The following is a 24591-nucleotide window of genomic DNA, read 5'->3' as shown; positions in this document are numbered from 1 at the left end:
GCTGAGCAATAGCCAGAAATATAATATTCTAGAAATCCCTTACTAAACTAAATGAGATCAGATACATGAAATCACCTAAGCCAGTACTTAGCATACTATATGTAATGGGAAAATAAAATTGTGGTTACACCTGTGCTGTGATACAAATGTATACTTTTGTAACTCAAACTAAAAAACATAAGATGTCAGGATCATACATTGGAAGTAGGCACTGCTCTGATTTCATTATCGACATAGCTAAATATTTTTTTCTGACACCTGAAATATTATTATTTAAAACATTTATTTTTAAATTATAGCTTACATTCAGTATTATTTTGTATTAGTTTCAGGTGTACAGCATTGTGGCCAGACAGTCAAATACTTTTCATAGTGTTCCCCTAATATTTCTAGTACCCACCTGGCACCATACATAGTTATTACAATATCATTGACTTTATTCCCTATTCTATACTTTACATCCCCGTAACTATTTTGTAATTACAAATTTCTATTTCTTACACCCTTCACCTTTTTCATCCAGTCCCTTAAATACAAAAAATAAAATTAACACCAATAGTCCTGATGAACATAGATTCTAAAATCCTCAACAAGATATTAGCAAACCTTATCCAGGAATACATTAAAAAGATCATACACTATTATCAAGTAGGATTTATTCTAGGGATGCAAGACTAGTACAATATCTGCAAATCAATAAATGTGATACATCACATAAACAAATGAAGGATGAAAACCACATGATCATATCATAGATAAAGAAAAAGCATTTGATAAAATCCAGCACCCATTTATGATAAAAACTCTCAGCAAAGCGGTAATAGAGGGAGCATACCTCAATATAATAAAGGCCATATATGACAAACCCACAGCGAGCATCACACTCATTGGACAAAAACTAAAAGTGTTTCCCTTAAGATCAATAACAACACAGAGCTGTCCACTCTCACCACTCTGATTCAACATAGTCCTAGAAGTCCTAGCCACAGCTATCAGGCAAGAAGAAGAAATAAAGGCATCCAAATTGGAAAGGAGGAAGTAAAACTGTCATTATTTGCCAATAACATGATACCATATACAGAAAACCCTAAAGAGTCTGCCAAAAACCTAGTAGGACTGATAAATGAATTCAGTAAAGTAGCAAGTTACAAAATAAATATCCAGAAATCAGTTGCATTTTTACACACCAATAATGAACTATCATAAAAGGAAGCTAAGAAAATCTCATTTACAACTGCATCAAAAATAAAATACCTAGAAATAAATGTAACCAAGGCTGTAAAAGACCTGTACTTGGGAAATTATAAGACACTGGAGAGAGAAACTGAAGATACAAATAAGTGGAAGCATATACCATGTTCATGGATACGAAGAACTGACATCAGTAAAATGTCCATTGGCTCTGCTAAAGTGCCATGCAACTAAATTTTGTACACTTGAGCCATAATATCTCTTTCATGACTTTCTCATATCCAATGACTTATCTGACTTGCAATCTCTCAAATATATTTAAAGTCATTTGAATTGTGCATTTCCACAAAACCTGTTGGCCCAAAGTGTCTTTTAACTGGGTTTACCCATGAATTAGTATTCTCACATAACCTCATTTTAAAGACATATTTTCAACTGGGACAAGTAGGAAATACGGTATATTGGATTCACTTACCTTCATGTATCACGAAGATTTTATAAGCTACGCTGAGACACTGCTAAGTACGAGAGGTTTATTTTCTGGAGCATTATCTTTCAGAAACTGGTAACACTGGACAAGAGAGGACATAAAACATTATTCCCAGTCAAAAAGAGTGAGAGAAGTTGGATTAAACAAATTCAAGCATGTTTCTTTAATGTTTGACTTATTTGAACCTTTAATATGCTGACATACATGTACATTTTTAGAAAGGAGACAGAGACATTTCCCAACATTATGATGCCAAAGGATCTCATTTTTAAATTTTTTCGAAGGCCATCTATTAACAATAAATATCGGGTAGAATACATTTAGAAAAATTCTTTAGAGGATTAGCTCACACAATCCTCAGAACATTGTGGCCACTTAATAAAATTTTATTGGAAGAAGGAATAGATATTAAAATTGTATGTACATTCATAATGATTTATACCTAAGATCCATCTATTATGAAATTCTGGTTCAGCTTATGTCACCAAGGGCCATCTTGTGGGAAAAGAAGATAGTTTATCTTAATGATAGTGACCTCAATGGATGGAGATATATTCCAAAGACTTCTAGCTTCACTTTGTATCCTGACAGGGCATCATCACTCTTAATCTTATTTAACTTCCATGTCATTTAAAGTGACTGTCTATTAAAAAGATTAATAGAGTCCATTATTGTATGTGCAATTTTAACTGAGTTTAAATAGCCATAGAACACAGTCACCTGGGAAAATTGCCATGTTGTTTTCATAAAGAAGTTTGTAACAGACACTTTTTTAAAGTCTCTTCCAGCTAGAGAGTGAATCATAAAAAGAAATAGGTTAGCCAGCTTTAATTTTTCTAGAAGCATTGGTTTTACTTTTCAGTGGAAAAAAAGTATTTTATTAAAATACATTAGACAAGAAAGCACAATTAGTAGCAATTGTTTTTTTCTAAAATTATAAGCAGAAGTATTCATTCAGATCACCAAATTAATGATGGTCTTTAATATATATTTATTACTGTATATATTTATAATATTTTATGTTTTTATCGCAACCTTAGAAATAATCAAAACAAGCATTACTTTTCCTGTTGGAGTTTTCCAATTCAATGAATAGTGAATGACTATACTGTGGAGAGTGAAAAATGAAGTCCCTACTCTCAAGGAGCTTGAAATCAAATGAGGGAGAATAGTTAAGTACAAAACATCACTGTGATAACAGACAGAAATGGGAAATCTCATTTTAAACAATACAGAGCACTGTGAAGTCTCAGATGGGAAGAAATCACACTCCACCGTGTGGAAAATAGGGACGGTAGCAGAGGTGAGTGGATTTGGTCTCTTAATCCGGTGTTAAAATTAGCACATAAGGAATCAGTGCAGGGTTTAACGTAAGCATATCTCAGGAACCCTGACACTTGTCAAATATTACTTCTTCCTTGATATCTTTTCTGATTCTCCATAAATGAATATAATCTCTGCGCATTGATCAGAGCATAGAGTTCATAGATGGAAATATGAAAGAGATGACATACTGGGCCCAGATCATGAAGCCTTTTGATTGGTGATTTTATTAAATAGTGAAATAGTCTTGACGGTTTCTTGTTTTTTTGTTAATCAAAAATGACGGAATCAGGTTGACTTGGGAACATTGTTTATGATGGGGAAACAGAGGGAAGATGGATGGAAGCAGAGAGATAAGTCAATGATTCAGGCAAACAACCCTCAACTTGGGTAATGGAAGGAAGATCTGAACAAAGGAGTGGTATAAGAGGTGTTACGAAGTGGAAATGACAGGACAGAGCAATTAGTGAGCAGTGGAGGAAGAGGGACAGCTGAAAAAGGAAAGGAAACTTTAGTTTTCAAGCCTGAGTGGGAAAAAAATCAACATGCCATATACCAAAATAAACACTGAAGGGAAGAAAGCCAATCTGTGCAGAGCAGACAATCAGTTCAGCTTTACTGATTATGTTTGACAGTTTGGTGGAGGCTTCCAGGTGCAGTTTTTGAAAACTAAGTTGGAAATGTGGGACAAGAGTCACCCGAGGCAAAGGGAGTGGTTAATGACCAGTATGACGTGGGAACAGGCGATGAGGCCCGAGCGGTGGGCAAGAAGAACCGCTGGCTCGGAGCGGCTGGTGTGACTGAGGACCCTGGAAGATCCACACGGTGCGATGGAAAAGTGATCGACTCTGTGCGGTGAGAGAGGTTATAGCAAAACAGGGTTGGAAGAAAGCTTTGGAGAAGGTTTATCCAAGAAGCTGTTGGAAATGGAGCCAAACAAAAGTCCAGAGGGGACATGGTTGAACGGGAGGAAATAAAACTTAACGGACATACCCAGTACTGTTAGCTGCTGGGTACAGAAAGTTTAAAAGACACCACCATTCATTGTTCCTCCTTCTGTGGTTGATGTATGTACGTGACTCGTGGCCAGACCACACTGGAAGAATTTGAAGATAACTTGTCCTCTGTAGGTATTACTTGTCGTGCGTTAGGTGCTGATGCGGAAGATTGAAATTTTGAATTAACCACTGAAGTTTGAAAGTTACTTTAACACATTATCTCATTTCGGTGTCAAAATGATGTGGTATAAGCTGGACAAATGCGACAGATTTTGATTTACCAATGTAGCTCAGAGAGGTTAAGTGGTTTGGCCAAGGGTTTTGACTTAAACTAGTGGAAGATCGAGGGCTTCACCCTGGATGTGCTGGTTCATTTGTCAGTGCTCTTTTCTGGTTTACATTCTATTCCTCCCTCTAGGCGCCTCGGGTAGTTAGAGTTTTCCTAGTGCCTCCCCCATGGCCATCGTCACAGTCCTTCATGAAATGGGGCAGAAAGAGCCCTATCCACTGTTTTATAAGGTAGACACTTCTTCCAGGGACTTAAGCGTCTGAGTTCTTCCCTCTAAAAGATACTAAGTTCACATAAACTTATGGGAAAACCGTTTTCTCTTTTGCTTGTGTCTTGTTTTTATCAAAGTGTATGTTAGAATTGTCCAAACCTTTTCCCACTGCTGGATAACCAATGATAGGTACCAGCATCAAAACCAAATAAGCACATCTGCCGGGATAGTTGAGTGGCTGCTCCACTTGGAGCATCCACAGTGCTGTTGAGGGTTGAAATGGCCCTCAAGCAACCTTTAAATGAATTTAAGCTAGAAGACCTCTGAATCCCCAGCTCTTTACTCTGTTCACTGGGCTTGGCTCTTCTTTTCTGAAGCTTATCAAAAGCGCTCGGATGGATCTTGTACCATCAGCTTAGGTAATACTGTCAGAATCACACCTGAAAATGGACCTCACTTTCGGTTCAAGAAGCTTCAAAGGACAACTACAATGACATGACCCACCGTGTCTTCAGGAGCCTACTGTCTCCTAAGACACATTTCAAAGTTTTTAGTTGAGGCCAGCATTCTTCCGGTAGGCTCACAGAATTTGAAAGTGAAATTTTTTAGAGCCAGTCTTAGAAAATAAATATTTAAACATATTTTGCTTTCTTTGTACACCCACAGGCTTATTTATAGGATTATAAATGTCACATGCACATATATTTACACCTAAATGGGCATGGTTATGCTGCAGTTGATGTTTAATGCACATACTTCTGTAAAATGCATCATCATAAAATGGAACTATAACACATTTGCTGAATCACCATTTCCATAGTCTGATTTAATGCCTGAGAATACTGTATACAACAAAACATTTTTGATGTAACCATAGACTGATGAGCGAGAAGACCTTTCTAAGGGCTCCATAGGTTATCCAAATGACGAAATTAGTTAGTTGGAAGGCAGCAGAGGCCATGAATGTCATTTTACAGATGAGGAATATGAAGTCCTAAGAATGAGCTTGAGGTTTCTGCCCAACCTCAAGCTAATTGGCGGAACTAATATTGGGTCCCTGTTTCATCCATTCGAGAGACCAATGCTCTATGAATAAAAATTGTTTTTTAGAAATTAATCATATGATTGAACCATCTTTAAATTAGATACTGGATAACAGCTTTCAGGACAAAAAGGGTGCTAATCCTCAATAGGAATTTGTTTATTAAGATATCATATCTCTTTTACAATTCTGACAGTCATTCTAATAGTTACATCTATTGAACACTTATTTTGTGCCAAAGATTTTACTAAGTACTTTTCATAGATTGTGTCCTTTAATCAACATAAAAATCCTAGGAATGTATACTATTATGACCCCCATCACCTTACGGATAGAATTGAGGCCCAAAGAATTGAACTTCCCAGAATCAGCTGGTGTTAGGGGCACAGGACTTAAACATAAGCTCATCTGTTTTAAACTACTACATTATAAAGACATTAATAGGCATGGCCTTTCAAAATTTCAAAAATCATGTAAATCTGAGCATTTACAAAGAAATGGTCTCATACAAAAATTCACAAATAGTATGAACTCATAAAATCATATTAAGGTAAAATTTAATTATTATTTATATGTTCTTGAGATGTTGAACAGATTAAATGAGAAAATTCTCTATCATTTAAACACATTAGGTCTGTCATACTCCACTCTGGACTCCTTCCCTACAAAAAATAAAAAGAAGAAAATAAAAGAAAGCCTAAAGCTGAGGATTGGACAGACAGAGGTTTAATGTCTGATCATTTTAGTTTAGTGACTGGCATGCTTCCCTCACAAAAGCTATCCTTCCTGCGACTGGCATGCTTGCCTCACAAAAGCTGTACCTCCTGTCTCGACTGACAGAAAATAATTTGTTTTTCTACGTAAATACCTCTCCCTTTCTCTGCTTTTTTAAAAAAGTATCTTTCAAACAACTTCTTCTGTGGAGACTTTCCAAATACACCTTTACCTACCCCTAGACCTGCCATGTCTCAGACAACTGGGCATAACTGATCTTTTCCCACTTTCTGGTCACTTTGTAAGCAAGCCTGTTCATAACAAACTGGATGGCTTAAAACAATAGGAGTTTATTGTCTCCCACTTATGTAGGCTAGATGTCCAAAAATCAGGGTGTCAGTAGGGTTGATTTCATCTAAGGTCTATGAAGGAAAATCTGTTCCATACCTGTCTCCTCACTTCTGGTGGTTTGCTGGCAATACTAGGCCTTCCCTGGCTGATATCTGCCTTCATGTTGACATGGTTTTCTCCCTGTGTGTGTGTGTGTCCATGTCCAAATTTCCCCTGTTATAAGTACACTAATCATATTGGGTTAGGGGCCCACCGCTCTCCAGAATGACCTCGTCCTAATTAATTGTATCTGCAGCAACCCAATTTCCAAGCCAGGTCACGTTCTGAGGTGCTGGGGTTATGACTTCAGCATATCAATTTGTGTGGGGTGGAAACAATTATCCCTATAACACTCCGGCATCAGCTATGCCCTCATCTTCAAAACTCAAATTTATCAACCATTATACTTAATGCAGTAATGCTAAAGAATACAAGTTTTATTAAAACTTGATTAAGAATGTTGGTCTGTTAGCATAATTTTGACATTTTAAAAATAAAGAAGGCAGCTAAATGGATCCAGCGACAAGTGAAGTCGTATGAAGGTTACAGCTGAGTCATCCTGATTACAACACACACACGCACAGAGTTTCAGGAACCTTAAAATTAGAACTTACTGCCTCAGCTCACACCACCTGAATTTGCTTCACCTGTGGATGTTTTCTAGCCCTGATTTTATTTTAATTTGCAATTTGAAAGTGCTAAGTCTGAGATATGAAAATTCTTCTTTTTCCTGTTTCTAAGTTAAGTTGAACCTTGAGTGACTTTTTGAAATTATTTCTGAAAACAGAAGTAGAAACAAAGCTAACTGCATAAAATGTAGGTGGTACTAGCTAGAAAGGTCATACACGCACATAAAGAGTTTTACATTTAACAGATGAGGAACATGGGAAGGAGATGTATCGGTGAGAGTATGGCGACAAATTAGATTCTACATCTGAGGTTATTCTTATTTTGAATGTAAGAAAAATTAGTATTTGGGGTAAAGTTCTACAGCTCTTTCTTGGTTTTTTTGATATGTTTTGCTTCATTTTAAAAAATGGGAGTTTGATTAAAGCAAAGAAAATTATGATCCAACCCAAAAAGAACTTTCTTGATGAGGACCTGGAATGACTTGTCTTTCTTGGACAACTTCCCAAGGCAGATAACATCAGTCAGGGGAATTTAAAGCAAGTAGTTGGGGCAGCTGATTTCTCCTTCCTTCCGTCGGCTTCTGTTAAAATGATTAGGATTTCTAATAGATGTTTCTATCTCCCATTCACCGACTTTAAGAAAATTGCTTCAAAAAATAAACAGATTCAAATTTTTTTACGAAACTACTTGGCTATGTATAACCACTAAATGTGATTTGCAGAAGACCAGACTGAAATGATTTTCATTAACAGGTGGAAATAGCATTAGTGAAATTCTTAGACACTAACCCTGGCCACATGCTCAGTGTCAGAGTTCTTAATCTGAGCAGGTAGAGAGAGTCACTTTCTTTAAACTGGGCATTTGTGACTGTGCCACTGGAACCACGTAAATATCATGAGAATTAAAACTAAAATGTGCCTGTTAAAATACTTGACAAGGCTGTCAGTAAGCTCATCGTTACTGTAGTTTATAAAAACGTTTAACTGAGAATAGAACAGGAGGAGAGGATCACAGAAACAATAATTTAATTAGCATTTAATTAGCATAAGCAGATTAAGAGCGCTGTGCTGGCAGTGAGGGAAAATCAAAGATTAATGAAACTCAACCCATGAACATGATAGAGAAAAGGGAAATAGCCTGATTCCTTCATCCCCTTCTGTTACAGTGAAGGCGCCTTCCTGAAGCGCACTCCTCTTAAGTGCGCCCGGTAATAAGTTTTAGCAAATGGATGCAACTCAGATGCTAACAAAATATACAACATGCCCACCACCTCACAAAAGCTCTTCATGCGCCTGGCGGCGATGCCAGCCGTCCCCCTCAGCGCCGGGCCTTACTCTGTTTTGCACCATGATCCATGTCGCCTGCTTTAGAATTCCGGGTAAATGAAATCGTACCGTGTGTATTACTCTGGGCAAGCCTTCTCTCACTCAGCACATTGTTTCTGAGGTTCATTCATGTTTTCCCAGGCTCAGTTCCCTTCTCGTTAATGCTGCACAGCATACCAGTGTCCACATGACACTTTTGCACAAGCGTGTGTGCATGTGTGCGTATAAATTATTCTCCTGTTAATGGACACCTAGGTTGTTTTCATTTGGGGCTATTGTGAATATAAATGCCATGGATATCTTTTAAAATATGTTTTTATTGATTTTTTTTTGAGAGAGAGGAAGGGAACGGGGTAGAGAGAGAAACAGCACCAGTCACTTGCCTCCTGCATGCCCCTGTGGGGACCGAGGCGGCAACCTGGGCTTGTGCCCTGGCCGGGAACTGAGCCATGGCCTCTTGGTTCCTGGGTCCATGCTCAGCCACTGAGCCACACCAGCTGCGCTGCCGTGAATATCTTCGTACTAGTCTTTTTATGAACTATATTATAATTTTTCTTGGGTAAATATCTAGACGCAGAATTGATGACTCTAAAAGGTGTTTAGTTTTCTGTGGAACCACCATGCATTTTTCCAAGGTGGTGGTAATATTTTACACCCACCCTAATAATGTATGAGAGTTCTGGCTGCTTCAAATTCTCACCAACATTTGCAGTTGTTCATCTTTTTTTTTTTTTAACTTTAGCCATTCTGGTGGGTGTGTAATAGCATCTCAGTGGTTGAGTTACATTTCTCTGATGACTAATAATTTTGAGCCCATTTTTGTGTGCTTACTAGAAATTCGTATGTTCATACCCTTTGCCTGATTTTAATTCAGTTTTATTTATTACTGAGTTTTAGGGGTTCTTTCTGTGTTCTAGATATAACTGTTTTGTCAGTATCTTTTTCCAATCTGTGGCTTGTTTTTTATTGTCTTAATGTTTGGTGTTGCTGAATTTTCAAATATTTGGGAATTTTCTAGGTATCTTAATGTTATTGATTTCTAATTTTATCCCATGTTTGTTTGATGATATAGTCATTAGGATTTCAATGACTGTGTAGTGTGCACTTGAACAGAATGTGTATTCTCAAGTTCTTGGGCAGTGCTCTATACATCTGATTAAGTCAAGGTGTTCCATGGTGTTTTCAGATCTAGCCTTTACTAATTTTTTTGACTCATTTTTTTTAATTACTAAGAGAGTGTTAAATCTCCATCTGTATCTGTCTATTTCCCTGTTTAATACTGTCAAATTTTGCTTCATATATTTTCATGCTCTGTTATTATGTGCATATATATTAGGATTGTTATGTCTTGCTAATGAATTGACCCATTTATCATTTTAAAAGTCTTGCTTCACTGACAGCAACATCCTATAATGAAGTCTACTTTATTTGATATTAATATTTGATATTAAAATAGCTAGTCTACCCGTCTTATCATTAGCGTTTGCAGGGTTCATATTTTTCTATTCTTTTCTTTCAACTGACCTGTGTCTTCACATTTAGTATGCAATTCTTGTACAAAGCATAAAGTACTGTCTTGGTTTTTTATTTGGCCTGATGAGCTATGTCTTTACTGGGCATGCTTGGTCCATCTACATTTAATGTGATCATTGATATGGTTGGGTTTAGGCCAACTGTTTTGCTATGTTTTCTGGTTGTCCCACCCTTTATATTTTCTCTTGGTCCCTCCTCTCTTCTTTTAGTTTGAGTGCTTTCTAAAATTCTATCTCAATTTCTCTCTTGGCTTTTTAGCCATTTCTCTTTTCATTATTATTTTTAATGTCTCCTTTAGAGATTACAATATAAACCTTTAACATTTCACAATCTAATTAGAGCTAATATTGTACTAGTTTATGTAAAATGGCAGGTCCATTTGGTTTATAACTTTATTTATTTCACATTTTTGTGAAATAGTTGTCCTGTATTTTATATCTACATGTGCTATACAGCCCAAGATACAAAGTTGTATTTTCAGTTTAAACAGTGATCTGAATTTTGAGCAATCTGGAGAACTATAAAATATAGCATTTTAAACTTATTCAGATATTTACAATTTAGAGTGATCTTCATTCTTTTCTCAACCGCCAAGCTTTCTTCAGGATTATTTCCCTTGAGCAAGAACTTCCTTTAGCATTTCTTCTCATGCAGGTCTCCAGGCAACAAACATATTTTTTATCTCAAAATGCTGTTATTTCACCTTCATTCTAGAGTATTATTTTTCTTGGTTATAATTTTCTGGGTGACAAGATTTTCCTTCTCTCAGCACTACAAATACAATGTTCTTCTGTCTTCTTAACACCACTGATTCTGATAAGATGTCAGCAATAATTTGTACCCTTATTTTCTTTAATATAATTTCTCTCTGTACTTTGAAGATTTTCTCTTCATCTTTGTTTTCCAGTCATTCGGCAGTGATATGTTTCAAATGTAGTTTTCTTTGTATTTCTTTGGAGTTTGCTGAGCTTTTTGAAACACTTAATTTCTGCCATTCGTCGAATTTGGGAAATATATTTGCTGCCCCGTTCCCTGCTCCTCTTGCTCTAAGGCTCCGATCGCATGTATGTTAGACCTTCTGGTTTTGCTCCACAAACACCGTTCATCATTTTTCAGTATTTCCCCCCTCTCTGTTTTCCAACTTGAATAATGTCTATTGATCTATCTTTACTGGGCTCTTTTTTCTATCGTCTGATATCTACTAGGAAATGTATCCAGTGAATTTTTTACTTCAGATATTGTATTTTTTTAGTCCTCAAGTTTCAGTTTGATTCTTTTTATAGTTTCTTTCTGCTGAGATTTGCTATCCTTTTGTCCTGGATGATCTTGTTTTCCTTTACATCTATAGTTACTATAGCTACTTTAAAATATCTGCTAGTACCAAATTCTGGGTCATCTTGGGCCGGTCTCCATTAGATTGTCTTTTCTCTAGAGTATGGAACATGTTTTCCAGTTTCTTCATATATTGTACTTTGGGTTATGTCCCAACTACTGTCATGATTTATTATAGAGACTCTGACTTTTACTATGCTTTTCTCAAGGGTGTTTAATTTGTTTCGTGTTATCAGGCTATTAATTCCACATACTGTCCTCTGTCTCTGAAAACTCTATTCGGTTATTTTAGCCTAGCTAGTAAGTTTGGAGTCTGTCCCACACATGCATAGTTCAAGGTTAGCCAGACAGTTGGAGTTTATATGCAGATTCGGGGGTGCATTTCTGTAACTCCTGTTTTTGCAGTTTTTCATCTCACCTTTTAGTTCCTATAGTCACCCCAAGTCAGGATTAATAATTCTTTAATTAATAACTGTGAGTTTCTGTCCAAGTTTTAGCTTATGATGTTACAGATAAGGTCAGATGGCCCTGCTATTGGCTTCCAGTTAGAAATCCTTTTGTTTGGCTGTCTCACTTATCACCAAAGCATCAGCCTACCGTAATGCCTGGAGCACATAGTGAGGTTCAACAGATCCTTTGAAAGTAACAAATAAGTGAGACTAACCACACATGTGGCATTGGAGTCAGACAGACCTTAGTTCAGTTTCCTCCTCTCTACTGTTTTTGTCATTTGATCTTGGGAAAGTCACTCAATCTCTCTGTCTTAGGTTTTCTCCTCCTTAAAATGAAGAGAATAGTAGGTATTTCTCAAGCTCTGGTTCAAGATTGAGTTAATGAGGTGGTGTTTGGCACATCTACATGAGAAGGCTTTCACTGGTATTCCAAGGTTGACTGAGCAAAGTTCTGTAAGAAGAGTGTACTGTTGAGGGGTTCAGAGGAGACAGCTACAGTTTTCATTTGAAGAAGAGACTTTGTAGAGGGATTTAGTGTTTAAGGCAGGCATTGAGGGATGGAAGTTATTTAATTCAAAGTATTTGCTTCTGGTATTCACATTTACATATTTTCCTTGTCTCTATAAGTATATGTATATATGCTTATATTGATATTATCTATATTTATATCTATAGATATCTATATCTACATATAGATACATATATACACCATACATATCTATATCTGCATATGTATCTATATGTCACATATATGCATACATATAGACCTATAGATATAGATGCAGGTATGCATATAGATTAGATATATCTACAGGTATATAGATATAGCTACACACACATGCATATATATTTAAAAATATAAAAGTAAATTCAAACTGTCATTTAAAAATAGGTCAAGCCTGCCTGGGCGTGGCTCAGCAGTTGAGCCTCGGCCTAGGATCCAGGAGATCAATGTTTGATTCTCAGTTGATGGGCTCGATCCCCAGCAGGGGGCGTGCAGGAGGTAGCCGATCAATGACTCTGTCATCATTGATGTTTCTATTTCTCTCTCCCTCTCCCTTCCTCTCTCTGAAATCAATAAAAATATATTTTAAAAAAATAGGTCAAAAACAAGGTCAAAAGGTCTGAATACAAAGACTTTTGTAGAACTAAAGATGATGAAGAAAAGCATGAAGCATAAACCCCAAGCACTTACTGAAATTATTACACTCCCTCTGTCAGAGATGTGCTAAAATCAGAACTAGGATCGTGTCTGGCTCTTGAAATTTGGATCCAAACTTCCTCATTCAAGAGGATTAAAAGTGTGTAGCCCAGAGCTGAGGTTTTTATTATCTCTGGAGCTAGTCTGATTGTAGCGTCAGATGATGTCAGAAATCCCACTGGTGTTCAAAAGGAATGGATTGTCCAGACCTCCCTTCTCTGACCTGTCAGACTCAACCTTGACGCTGTTCCTGATGGTCTGGGAAGCCATGGTGCACTAATATAAAACACTGTTGACCAGTTTAAGGCAGTGGCCCAATGACAAGGAAACTGGTGTTTTGGAGTCCCGAGTTCTAGCCCCGGTTCATCTACTTGCTGTGCAAACACAGCCAAACGAAACACTCATCCTTGCTCTTTCCTTCCTGGCTAAAATTGGGGAGTAGAAGGGACTTCTCATTTTACTTCCAGATAACATTTACAAAATTGAGTTTGTGAATAGTCTACAAAAAGAATAGGCACTAACATGCTGAAATTTTCCTAGAATCATGTGGCATTTTCAGAATTCTTTCTAATAGCTGAAGACTAAAAAATTACTGCTAGCTATATAAATTTGTTTAAAATAATGTGCAATTGTAAAAATGTGTGTTAAAATCAAGAATATTTTCAATTACTAATCAATAACTCTTCATTAAAATAGAACTTTAAAATTATAATCAACAGTGAGGAGCAAATTGCTGTTTTGAAGTTCAAAGACATTCAATTTACTCACATAGAAGCAATTGTGTACTGTCAAAAATGTAATTTCTTAAATGTGCAATATGTTTGCTTTTACACAGAGGTTCAACAATTTTCTTGACAATCTTAATTCCCTCCTTCTTAATAATCTCTCTTTTGGAAATTTCAAAGTGACACCTTAGGGTCAAAAAGAACTCTGCTAAAGTATTTTCTTTTGGTTCTCGGACTTGGTTGGAGTTGCTTTCATAATTACGATCATCTTGCAATCTGATCTTGAATTGTACTATTTTTATGGCAGCATTCATCAGTTCTATTTTTAGAACTGATTGCAATGGAGAGTTATTTGAAAATGTTATCAATGATCCTGATTGCAAAATAAAATTGCAAATTGTTTGCAGAGCTGGGTTTAACAACAGGCTTCTCCCTGCTGTGCGGTGGTAATCACCACCTTCATGCACCTCTCTCCTGCTGCTATCTTTGGACAATAATCCTTGACTCTGAGAGTCTCATCCTAGAATTTGTCATTGTCACTGCCTAGCTGTTTGACCTTGAGCATGTCAACTATTACCTTTTCTGTGCCTCCATTTTTATCACCAGCGATAACAGGATAATACCTGCCCTGCCTAAGTCACTGGTTTATTGTGAAGATATAATGAGTTACTATTTGTGAAAATTCTTTGTGAATCATAAAGTGCTATAGATGGTATTTTTATACATTCTTGGTTTGGTTTTAAAAAGATATCCCAAAGAAACAGTACCACAAACAAGTCTTTTCTAGAACTACTGGGTCTAAGGAAGTTTATATAAAAGTAAATGAATTGTGAGCTCTAAATCAATGTCCATGAAATAAGTTTAGTGATAAAGGTTTGGGCTCAAACATCAGAAAGAATTGTGCAAGTCACAGTTCCATCTTTTATTGACTCTTTGACCTTGAACAAATTAGAAATTTTACTTGGGCCATCAACTTATTGCTAAAATCCTGATGATATCTACTTGATAACCTATTTATTAGGACAGGCTAGGGCAAGTTTTGCTGATAACAATTCCAAGAACTTAGTGGCCTGTACAACAAAGGCTTATTTGTTTTTCTTCTCCCTCACACTCGCTACCTGCCCTTTGTGGGTCAGTTGGGAGGCGGGGCTCTGCTTCTCCTAACTCTGGAGGTTTTGCTGAGAGAGTAGCTGCCACGTAAAACTCTGTTAGCACCAGAGAGCAGGTAATTGTGTACTGACTTGGCTTTAACTGCTTATGTTTTACAAACCAAAAAAGAAGTCATGTGGCCTCACCCAACTTCAAGGGGGCAGAAAACTGTAATCCCATCATAGGCCTTGGGAGGGAACTAGAAATATTTGAAGGCTAACCCTAAAATTACATGAATAAGAAATGCTTATCACAGTGCCCGGCACATACGTTAAGAATTCAATAACGTTTTATTATGCTGTACTTACTATTATCTCAGTTAACTTGTCTTTACACACAAATGATTTTGAGATTCCACCATGAACATTTACAATACCCCGATGAAGCAGAAAGCTGGAGAATCTAACAGAAGCGTCAGCGTCTAAGTTATTCTGTAAGAAGGGACAAGTTCCCTCCCTCAGTGCTTGCTTTTCTCCCTTAAAAATAATTGCAAAGAAAAATATTGTGACTGTGTGAAAATGTCACATGGTATCACACAGCAGCTTGAGCTTCTCAGAGGTACCTGTGTGACACACATCGAATCTAGTTTTATTGAGAGATACCCCAGAGCTATCATTCCCAATACTTCAAAGAAGGGATAAAACTTGCAAATCTGTCTCGCTTTTTCAGTGACTTTGGGAAGTTTCCCTGGAAGCCCTCTGACTCTCTTCCATTCTTCATGGAGGCTCTGATTCAGGTTGACTCTCTGTGATCACAGAAATACCCTGGCTCCTATTCCAAATGACAGTTACAGGTAAGCAAGTGAGAGGGAGAAGAAATGGAAAACAGAGGTGCTCCCGGGGTGACTAGCCTGGCCCCTCAGCACAGAGTCCGCTGCCTGACGGCTCCTCCTGAGTTAGGCGGTTGGGTCTTACCTCTTCTTTAGTCCCACGGTTGTCCATTTTTCTGAAACCCTGGCTTTTTCCATTATGGAAGAATAAATACCCAGGTTCTGTATGTTTTATGCTCAATGTAAAGGTATTCTGTATAAAATCACAAATATATGAGTTGGTAATATTATATAAAAATAATGAATTTATGGAACCATAAGGGCCATGAGAGAAGAAATGGCTCAGACTACTTGGTGGGGGCTGTTCCCACCCCTCATCCACTCCCCCACCCCCCACAGCTCCAACATGGGCTCAGAAATGTTTGTTAAAGAACAAATGATGTTTAATGCAAACTCAGGTATCTGGGCTGTTATGTATGAAACTCTAGACGAGCTTCTTGACTATGGGCGGGCAGGAAGGAGGTTGTTTTCTTAACCGGTTTAGAATTCAGACTTACTGAAGAATGGCCGTGGCATTCACTTCCACAAGCGCCCTCCTGTGTCCCCCCTCCCAGCCCCCGACCGTGTTTGCCCGCGGCCTGTTCAGCTGCGTGGGGAAGTGCTCGTGGGGAGCGTGGGCGCAGCTAGATGCTCAGGAGGGCAGGCGTCGCGCCCCCGACAGGCTTTCCTTTCCCTTTGTCGCCTCAGCCTGCCCCCTGGGGTGGGACCCTGGCCCGAGGGGGCGGCACTTGCCAGTGGGAGAGGGTGTGGGTGGGAGCAACTGTCTCTTCTCCTGCCGTGGGGATGGGCACCTGTGAGTGTCCTCCGCCGGGGGCAAGTGCCCAGACGTCATGTAGGACGCGCTCAGCCCGATTTTAGAAAACGCCTGGTGAGGCGAGACTGAGACTCGAGGCAACAGAGCGCGTTCCCACGGTGGCTGCTCGCTCATTAGTCCCGTGGTTAAGCACCGGAGAGAAGCGCCGAGAACAGCTGTCTGGGGCACACTCCTTGCCCTCTCCCCTCTGTCCCTGGCTGTGCCAGGCAGGAGGAACCGGGCATCCTGAGGGCTTTAAGACAGTGGCCGGCTTGTGGGACTCGTGGCCTTTGCCGTGGCGAGCTGTGGCTCCCGCGGAGAGGCGGGCCTGCCTTTTTTCGGTCGGCAGCCCTGGTTTCTTTTCCAGATCGCTCAGCTTCGGGTATCTTCAGATGTGCGCTTTGTAAATTATTCGAGGTTTTCATAGAAGCCAAACTCCGGAGGCAGTGTGATGGGCTCTAGATGGAATAATCCATTGCACTATAAAATATGTAGCCAGATCAGGACGGAACATTTTACAATGAATGTTTTCCCCTTGAAACAAAATCTGAATTAGTCCATTTTAAACTGCCGTCCGTAATAGTGTATTCCATAGTCTAAAGGGTTCTACTGCAGGTATGTATACGTGCATACATGACACAGAAAACATCAAAACATAAGTCAAAACCTACCCCATGCCAAGCACTATGTTCTGTTTATAGCAAACTCAGAGATGTCTTTATGTATAATGTTATATATTCATATATTTATTTTAAACCTAATCATAAATGTGTTGGCTAAGATGGTCATAGAATCTATCTTATATTTCAATATTATGAGATGACATAAAATTCTACCACCCAGGGGTCTCTGATAGCATTTCATTGTAGATGACTCCTGATGTTTATCTCTACATACACATATATGGACAGTTTTCAAAACTGGGATCAGCACACCATTTGGAAATGTAGTATCATTTAAATATCATAAGAATGACTTTTTCCGATCGTATCATTACTATGCACATGTTTACCCTTCCTGGTCCAGATTCTGTTTTCCAGTGGATTGAGCATATTTCCTCTGAAAGAGACTGCCCCAAGTGTCATCACCCAACAGTCAGTCCATTAATTCCTTGCAGTCACACTGTGGTGCAGGAGAAAGATGAAATGAGCTCAGAAATTCTCCCACTAACTAGGCATGTGACCTTCAGCAAACAGTACCCTTCCCTGGAATTCATTATTTGTGTTCATCCAATGACAGAATTAGAATAAATGACTCTTGAATCTTAGGGACTTCATCTCCTCTCTCCAGGGCTTCCTCTCAGAGGCCCCTCCCCATCCCTGTAGTCTACTAAGAGGGTGCTAGGTGGGCACCCAGGATATGGGAGCAAATGTGGAGGTATGATTCCCCACCCCATACATTTCACATTCTGGACATGTAAACTTCCCTGAGGGTAACTAAAGCCAGCTTTTAGACAGTCTGGAGGCTCATACCTGGAATACTAAGGGAAGGAACCGAATAGATAGGACTTAGAGTTAGAAATTCATTTGTCTGGCTAGTTTTCTGTGTATCACTCAGTTTCTAATCTACGGTGGTGGTTGCCGCTGAAATGACATTCAAGTATTTAGAGATCCTGAATCTGGCCACATGACAGCATAGTTCTTTGCAGCTCTAAACAGTGTGTCGTATTTTGCTAGGTCTAGTACAGAATGAATTTTTGGATGTTAACGTGTTTATTCAAAACCAGTTAGGATACCAGTCAGCATTCCCAGCACCTGGCACATTTAAAAAACATATATTAATTTATTACAATGAATTAATTACTCAGGTTCATCTCTTCTCAAATGCTAAATGCACACACTGGAATGTCAAGGTGAGAGGCAGGAATTTACTTCATTTACTTAGACCTCAGCTAAGATACACTGATTGCATCCTAGATATGCAGAAAGTGCGAGCAAATAAGAAATGGGAAAATGGCCAAAGGCAGCTATTCCTTTGCCTCCTGAATCTGGTGCTGGCTCACCATCCGCGGAACTAATCACGAGTGTGCCTGGAGTTGAGGATCAGACAGGGACATTACAGAATCAGAAACGTCACCGCTATTTCTTCATTGATGCAATCATTTTTATTAAGAATCTACTCCGTCTTGGGTATGTTCCTCATCCTGCACATTAAGAAGACAAATATATGCTTTTTTCAGTCCCCGCCCAGTCAGATTTTTATTCAGAATTACTCCAAACAAATATCCGTTTAGAACGAGAATGGAGCAAGAACGCTGTCTCAAGACTCTCTTCTAGGAAGTTACACACAGCTTACAAATTGCACCACTGTTTGCAGGACCATCATCTGCGAGTGCATTTCAGGAGACAGTAGCACTCAGATTTGAACAAGGGGGTGTTCTGGGTCTTCGTCTCGTGGCTCTACTGGTCCTTACTGCTCTGTTCTTCCAGATACATGTGGTTCTTTTCAGGGAGGAAAAATATCAGGACCATGAAATCGCTGCAGTATTTTTCTTCTCAGCTGTGTGCAATTCGCTTCTTTAGCCGTGTGTCAGTTGCCTGGGAAACGGGTGGAGTAACATTCGATTGGCTGTCGTCCTGGACTCATCAGGAGAGTTCTGCGCACAGGGTTAGAGTGGTGTAGCCCAGATAAGTTGCTCCGAGATACAACAATACCGCCCTGTGCTTATTTGCAAGCACATGCAAACTATACTGAGCACATGTGTTACCATGTTGCAGGAAGGTCTGTGCATAGAATTTTGAAGACTCTCATAATAGACGCTACATAGCACTGATTTCCCAGGACTGCAGCCTTGACCTCTGCCAGGTATTCACAATGTGTTCTCTTACCTGTAGTCCGCGATTCTTCATTTAAGGTCCCAGTTGGAGGGCCATAATCGTACCATCCCTCCAGAGAAGCAGAGCTGTTCCTTAGGCTAGGACATTCCACCAGCTTGAGGTGATCACTGCAGTACCCATGACGTATTCTGCAGTACTATCCTACTCCTCACCTAATGTATTTAATAATAATTTCAACATCTGTAATACACTGCAAATTATAAACTGTTTTACATATGTTGCCTCATTCAATTCTTTCTGGACCCTGTGAGCTAGGAAGGATAAGTCCAACTAGCTCCCTCAAAAGAGGAGATATTAAAGGCCCGAAGAGATGAAGCTATTCATGTGTGATCACGAAATTGAAAAGTAGCAGAGCTGAAATTCGTATCTGAGTCTGCTGATTACGTTGAGAGTTCTGCCCATAAGAATTTCTAATTGTCCCCATCTAATAAAACAGCGCGTCCTGGTGGCCTCCAGCTCCAAAATACATCCCCACCCCATCTCTTTCTCTCCTCTGTTCTATGCGTAGTTCTCCTCCGGACTCCAAGTAGCCTCCTAAATGGTTTCCTTGACGCTGCTCTCACTTCCTGAAATGCATCCTCCCCGCAGCGGCCAAGTAGCTTTAAAATTTTAATGTAGGTGTTTGTGCAATAAAATTTACATGCCGTGAAAGGCACAGATTATAAAAACACAGGTCAGTGCGTTCTGATAAATATATACTTCATACAACTACTACCAAAATTGGGATGTAGAACACCTTCGGAACTCTAGAAATTTCTCTCGTGCCCCCTTCCCATCTCCATCCCTCAGAGACAAGCATTGTTTAGATTTCTTTCACATGGAAACTTATATAAGTGAAGTTATGCTTTATGTACTCTTTGGCTCTGGAATTTTTCCTCAACAAAATAGTTTTGAAATGCATCCAGGTTGTTATTTTCAGGGCAGTGAAATACACCATTGTTAGCATAGACTGAAATTTGCTTATCGGTTTTACTGTTCATAGACTCTTGCTTTGTTTCTTATTTTTGAATATTATGCCACAGTAATTCTTTTAGTGAAAGTCTTATTTTAGAATAGTTACAGATTTACAGAAAAGTTGTGAAGGTATCCTTATTAACGTCTTACATTAGTGTTATATTTGTCACAACTAATTCACCGATGTCAACATTATTGTTACCTGAAGTTCACACTTTATTTAAACTTTCTTAGAACTTACCTAATGTTTCTCTGCCGCAGGATTCCATCCAGGACACATTACATTCAGGTGACATGTGTCCTTAGGCTTTCTCTAGACTAAAATGGTTTCTCAGGACTTCCCTGTTTTTGGTGACTTTGAGAGTTTTGAGTAGTGGAGGGGCACTTGGTAGACTGTCTTTGAATAGGGGTTTCTTTTTCCCTGATGATTAAACTAGAGTTATGGGGTTTGGGGGGAAAGGGCCACAGAGGGGAGGTGCCATTCTCAGCGCATCAGAGCAGGAGCTTATGCTACCAACACGACATCACTGTGGACAAAAACAGTGATCACCTGGCTGAGAATTTTTATAGTTTTTTATTTTACCTTTATGTAAATAACCTATTTTAAGTTAACTTTTGTGTAATGTATAATATCTGTAATTAGGTTCACATTTACATATAGACTACCACTTGTTTTGTCACTAACATCAGTTGAAAAAACTATCCTTTCTCCATTGAATTGTCTTGTGCCTTTGTTAAAAATAAGTTAACTAAATGTGTGTGGGGTTATTTCTGGGCTCTACATTGTCATATGGATCTGTGTGTTCATTCTTCTACCATAAGCAAGGTGTTGTGATTATTGAAGCTTTATATTAAGTTTTGAAGTAGGTAGTTCAGTCATCGAATTTCATTTTGCTTCTTCAGTATTGTGTTGGATAGTCTATGTCCTTTGCATCGGAATATAAATTCTAGAATCAGTTTACGGATATCTATAAAATAGCTTGCTGGAACATGGATTGTGACAGGGTTGAATCTATAGATCAGCTTGGAAAGAACTGACATCTTAACAACACTGAGTCTTCCAACCTATGAACACATAAAGCATTCCATTTATTTAGATTTTTTTCATCAGTGTTTTATAGTTTTCCTCTTGCAGATCTTGTGCATATTTTCTTAGATTTATCCCTGATTACTTAATGGGGGGGAGGAGGCCTGCAGAAAATAGTATTGTTTTTTAAATTTCAATTTTTTATAGCTGGCAAACAGTAAATTTTGAAACAAGCAATGTCATGTTCAGCCATTGCACTTCACATGCAGATTCCTTACTCTGGTCTACAAGGCTCTGCCAGTCTCTCAAACTAGTCTCAAACCAGGTAACCTTTCATTCCTGAAGTGCAAATCCACCGAATTTTTATTTCTTGATTCACTCAGTGGTTTTCCATGCCTTGGGGCTTTTGCGCTTGCCCTTCGCTGGGCCCAGATTCCCCTTTTCTCGGTGTTTCCAGGGGGGCCCTGGCCCTGCTCAGCCCTCGGCGTGGCCTTGCCTGATCACTGCCCGCAGACAGCCTCAAATTCCTCCCTCCGCTCTGCTGGCCTCTGTGGCCTTCCTAGTACCTGTGCTGTTAGTTTACTTGTTACTCTTTATAGTTATATCGGTCTTTACCCAACCAGACTGTAAGTTCGGCGAGACTTGCTCTGTCTTTTTCATTCCCTACCTAATTCCCGGGCTTACCCCACGTCTGGTCTCCCACGGACACGTTCCCCTGCTAAGTGCTTTCAGGCAGGTTGGGCTCTAGCTGGACCTCAGTCAGTTCCATTGACACCGGTTCTTCACTCTGCTTTCCTCACATGTCCCTTTCTTGTCACCTGACTATAAGTTAATCGGTCCCTGGTTCCTCACTGAATCTTCTCCCACAAAAGAAAAGGAGGAATGACGTGGCGAGTACTTGTATGAACTGAACGTCATCTCCGAATGGCCCTAAGTCCATGAATGCTGGGCATTTCCCTGAAGGCGTATACTGATAAAATAAACCTTTCTTGACCTCTGACTAGGTCTAGAGCTAGGCCTCTGCTCAGAGGATCATCACACCGAGGCGACAGCCTTAGAGCACACAGGAGGTATGTTTCTGCTGTCTTCACTTTCGTTCGTGTTGGGGGGGTGGAGATTTGCACTCATGGCCATTGTTGGTTTTGATTTCCAATGGATTTAATTTCAAAGGAAAAAGCTACAGGTTCTTATTTTCTGCAGTCCCTAAAATTCAGTGGAAGATTGTCTAAAAGCATAGTAGATATTATTAGAATCTCAGAGTCAAGCAAAAAAAAAAAAGCGACAATATGGCTTCTGAAATACAGAACATATATATATGTTCCAACTCTTTCACTGGTGCCATCATGGTTATTTTACGACTCAGGCCCCCTAATGTGAAAGGAGTCTTCTGACAAAGCAAGCTTGATAAGACAGCTGGGGTGTCTTGGAGAATATTGACCAAAGTAATTACTGTATTTCTGACAGCAGCTGAAAGTTTGTGCTGCTAGGGTAGAATTGTAGAATTTAACCCCTGGCTAACTGAATTCTAAGGAATTGACAGTCCCGTTTTGCTGACACACACATAGCGACATCCCTTTTAACAACGTGAGCTATCTAATTAGATTAACAGCATAATGATTTCTTCCTAGACACCCTAGGCTCAAGAGATTTGCAAACATATTTACATGACAGATGAAGAAAAAGTGGTCCTCTCTGCGAGCCTGCTTGTGCCTGCTCTGGCTCCCACAGTTGCATGTACCCTAATGTTTAGCCTACTTAGTAATTAGGTAGGATTGTATCCTACTTGGATACAAGTAAGCTTAAAGCAATATGGAAGTAATATAGACTAAATGCAGTACTTTCGCTAGCTCCAGATTGCCAAAATTACATCTAAAATTTCTCCTACTCTTCTCTTAAATTATCAGAAGTCATTGCTTTGCAGCAGTTGCCAAATATTTGTTGAGTATCTACTATTTACAAGATACTAATCACTAATAGGTTACAAAGATATATAAAGTATGCATTCTCTATGCAGAATTTATGCTACAGGCAGGGCACTGAGATATAGGGAAAAATGACTATCAGGAGCAGGTAATAAGCAGGTAATAAATTCACAGGCATCAGCATGGTCAAAAGTTTATTATTTAGTGCCTGGTTGGTGTGTAGGAGGATCTTGAATAATATTCAAATAAATGATGTAAACAATGTTGCTTTAGGATTCTTGAGCACGTCAAACCGTGAGAATAAAATGCTGCTTCGATTACAGTAAAAATGAACATGGTGGTCATAGTAGTAGTGGAGTTAGTAGGTATAAGAACAGCAAACATTTACTAATCAGACACTACACGCCACATGCTTTACATTTATTATTTCTAACCCTTTCAAATGTCCTATGAGTTAAGTGCTATGAGCCACATTTTACAAAGGAGAACTGCGAGGCTCCCGTACATCCCAACTTAGGAATTCCACCAGAAGGCCAAAGTCAGGACCCCTTGTCTCGGCCATGATGCTGTTTAAGATGTGAAATCAGGCTTCAGGGAAGAGACAGGACGAACTAAGTTTAGCACATATGAAACTTGATTCAAACATTCAGCCCTAAGGGAACCGTCCATTTATTTTCTATAAATCCACCTGAAACCTTCTTCAGTTCCCCAGCATATAGAACATCACATCAGGTATTTATTTTTATTCCAACTCCAACCATTTGTCATTGGGACAGAGGTTCTGAGTTTGTTTAAAATGGGAAGGAAGCAGCTTCCCTCCTTCAGTGCCCAAGATCGTCTAGTATGTGCCAGACTTGGGGTGCTTGCATCTCTGGCAAGGCTGGGAACTCTGTTGCTAGGGTTCGAGCACCCTAGAAAGAGCACACAAGCATCTCCTCAGGCACGTGGCCCCCTCGGACCCCCACCCCTTCTCGGGCAGGGGATTCTCCTCACTGCTGCTGCTTCTCGAAGACCAGACTATCCCCGCTTTCCAGCGCAGCTCTTCTCAGCCGCTTAGGCTTCAGGCGACTAGGACGTGTCTAGCAAGTCACCCTTCTTTTGGTTCAGATACAGAAGTCCCTCCTGAGGCAAGGAGGCACAGGAGGTCACGCTGTCTTTGTGAAATGGGCAGAGAATGGGAAGGACCATGAGGAACAGAGAGCACATTAGCATCTCAGTGAGTCGCTGTCACATA

The 24591-nt window shown here is 39.3% G+C and overlaps 1 long non-coding RNA gene across 2 annotated transcripts in view; it reads right to left on the bottom strand.

The window, feature by feature from the left end:
* LOC308555540 overlaps positions 1-24591 on the bottom strand; it is a 54180-nt gene that overhangs the window by 14487 nt on the left and 15102 nt on the right. For both annotated transcript variants that reach the window (XR_013998556.1, XR_013998557.1), the window contains exon 2: positions 1667-1762. This is a non-coding gene — a long non-coding RNA (uncharacterized lncRNA). The remainder of the gene's footprint in view (positions 1-1666; positions 1763-24591) is intronic.

Source organism: Miniopterus schreibersii (assembly GCF_964146895.1).
Source record: "Miniopterus schreibersii genome assembly, chromosome: 4".
Taxonomy (NCBI): domain Eukaryota; kingdom Metazoa; phylum Chordata; class Mammalia; order Chiroptera; family Miniopteridae; genus Miniopterus; species Miniopterus schreibersii.
This window is presented reverse-complemented; position numbering and strand designations above follow the sequence as displayed.